The sequence below is a fragment of the Loxodonta africana genome, chromosome 2, assembly GCF_030014295.1.
Source record: "Loxodonta africana isolate mLoxAfr1 chromosome 2, mLoxAfr1.hap2, whole genome shotgun sequence".
Classification (NCBI taxonomy): domain Eukaryota; kingdom Metazoa; phylum Chordata; class Mammalia; order Proboscidea; family Elephantidae; genus Loxodonta; species Loxodonta africana.
In genome coordinates this window covers 136508354-136511199 of record NC_087343.1, presented here as the reverse complement: position 1 = coordinate 136511199, position 2846 = coordinate 136508354, and the positions used below count along the sequence as shown (strand labels likewise).

Sequence of the window (2846 nt, the reverse complement as noted above, 5' to 3'; positions counted from 1 at the left end):
ATTTTAAAAAAATAATAATAAAACTAAAAAAAAATAAAGAATAGTCACAGAGTTGCCCCACAGGGGGGAGGAAAAGAATGCTGCCCCCTATACAGGCATGACCTCGTTTTATTGCACTTAGCAGATACTGCGTTTTTTACAAATTGAAGGTTTATGGGAACCCTGAACAGATCAAATCTATTGGGGACATTTTTTCAACAGCATTTTCTCACTTCATGTCTTTGTGTCATATTTTGGTAATTCTCACAATACTTCAAACTTTTTTATTATTATTATATCTGCTATGGTGGTCTGTGATCACTGATCTTTAATTTTACTATTGTTATTGTTTTGGGGTGCCACGAACCACACCCATATAAGACAGTGAACTTCTTCGAAACATGTTGTGTGGGTTCTGATGACTCCAATGACTGGCCATTCTCCAGTCTCTCTCTCTCTCTCCATGGGCCTCCCTATTCCCTGAGACAGGACAATATTGAAATTAGGCCAATTAATAACCCTAAAATGGCCTCTAAGTGTTCAAATGAAAGAAAGAGTCACATGCCTCTCATTTTAAATCAAAACCTAGAAATGATTAAGCTTAGCAAGGAAGGCATGTCAAAAGACGAAATAGGCCTAAAGCTAGGCCTCTCGCATGAAAGAGTTAGCCAAGTTGTTAATGCAAAGGAAAAGCTCTTTGAAGCTAATCACAAGTGCTACTCTGGTGAACACATGAATAATGAGGCAAAACAGACTTATTGCTGATAAGGAGAAAATTTTAATGGTCTGGATAGAAGATCAAACCAGCCATGACATTCCCTTACGCTAAAACCTAATCCAGAGCAAGGCCCTAACTCTCTTCAATTCTATGAAGGCTGAGGGAAGTGAGGAAACTGCAGAAGAGAAGCTTGAAGCTGGCAGGGTTGGTTCATGAGGTTTAAGGAAAGCAGCCGTCTCCATAACATAAAAGTGCGAGGTGAAGCAACAAGTGCTCATGCAGAAGCTGCAGCAAGTTATCCAGAAGATCTGGCTGAGATAATTGATGAAGATGGCTACACTGAACAACAGATTATCAATGTAAACAAAACAGCCTTATATCGGAAGAAGGTACCATCTAGGACTTTCATAGTTGGGAAGAAGTTAATGCCCGGCTTCAAAGCTTCAAAGGACAGGCTGACTCTCTTGTTAGGAGCTAATACTCCTGGTGACTTTAAGTTAAAGCCTATGCTCACTTACCATTCTGAAAATCCTAGGGCCCTTAAGAATTATGCTAAATCTACTCTGCCTGAGCTCTATAAATGGAAAAACAAAGCATGTATGACAGGACATCTGTTTACAACATGGTTTACTGAATATTTTAAGCCCCCTGTTGAGACTTACTGCTCAGAAAATAAGGTTCCTTTCAAAATATTACTGCTTATTAACAATGTACCTGGTCACCCAAGAGCTCTGATGGAGATGTACAAAGAGATTAATGTTGTTTTCACACCTGCTAATACAACATCCATTCTGCAGCCCATGGTTCAAGGAGTAATTTCGACTTTCAAGTCTCATTATTTAAGAAATACATTCTGTAAGGCTATAGCTGCCATAGATGGTGATTCCTCTGATGATTCTGGGCAAAGTAAATTGAAAACCTTCTGCTAAGTATTCAATATCCTAGATGCCATTAAGAACATTTGTGATTCATGGGAGAACTTCGAAGTATCAACATTCACAGGAGCTTGGAAGAAGTTGATTTCAACCTTCATGGATGATTTTGAGGGGCTAACACTTCAGTGGAGGAAGTAACCGCGGATGTGGTGGAAACAGCAAGAGAACTAGAATTAGAAGTGGAACCTGATGATGTGACAGAATTGCTGCAATCTCACGATAAAACTCTAATGGATGAGGAGTTGCTTCTTATGGATGAACAAAGATAGTGGTTTCTTGAGATGGAATCTACTCCTGGTGAAGATGCTGTGAACCATGTTGAAATGACAGCAAAGGATTTAGAGTATTACATAAACTCAGTTGATAAAGCAGCAGCAGGGTTTGAGAGGATTGATTACAATTTTGAAGGAAGTTCCACTGTCGGTAAAATGCCATCAGACAGCACCACAGAGAAATCTTTTGTGAAAGGAAGGGTCGATCAATGCGACAAGCTTCATTTTTGTCTTATTTTAAGAAACTGCCACAGCCTCCCCAACCTTCAGCATCCACCAACCTGGTCAGTCAGCAGCCATCAATATTGAGGCAAGACCCTTCACTAGCAAAAAGATTACAACTTGCTGAAGGCTCAGATGATGTCATTTTTTATCAATAAAGTACTTTTTAATTAAGGCATGTAAATTTTTTAGACTTAATGCTATTGTACACTTAATAGACTCCAGTATAGTCTGGACATAACTTTCATATGCACTGGGAAACCAAAAAATTCTTGTAACTTGCTTTGCCTCTATATTCGCTTTATAATGTTGGTTTGCAACTGGATGCACGATGTATCTGAGGTATGCCTGTATTAGTTCTAATGGGTGGTGGAAGGGCTACTAGGGAATCACTGAAGTAGCTTATATGTATCCCCCAGGATTTAGGTGTTACAGAGCATTGGTATAAGAAACATACTTTGGGAGTTTAAAACTAAGAGGCTATACCTATCAAGCTGACCAGTAAGTTTTGGCGGAGGGAGGCCAAGGAAATATATAGTATGGTGATAGATTTAATGTCAAATATATCAATAACTGCATTAAATGTAAATGCAGTTGATATTCCAATAAAATGAAAACAAAGATGATCAGATCAGACTATATAAAAATGCCTTTGATACATTTAAAACATAAAATTACAGAAAGATTGTAAATAAAAGGTTGGGATAAAACATTCAAATA

General features: G+C 38.3%; 1 pseudogene; it reads left to right on the top strand.

Moving 5' to 3' along the window:
- The first annotated feature begins 238 nt into the window (after positions 1 to 238).
- On the top strand, positions 239 to 2365 carry LOC135230454 (tigger transposable element-derived protein 1-like; annotated as a pseudogene).
- The last annotated feature ends 481 nt before the right edge of the window (positions 2366 to 2846 follow it).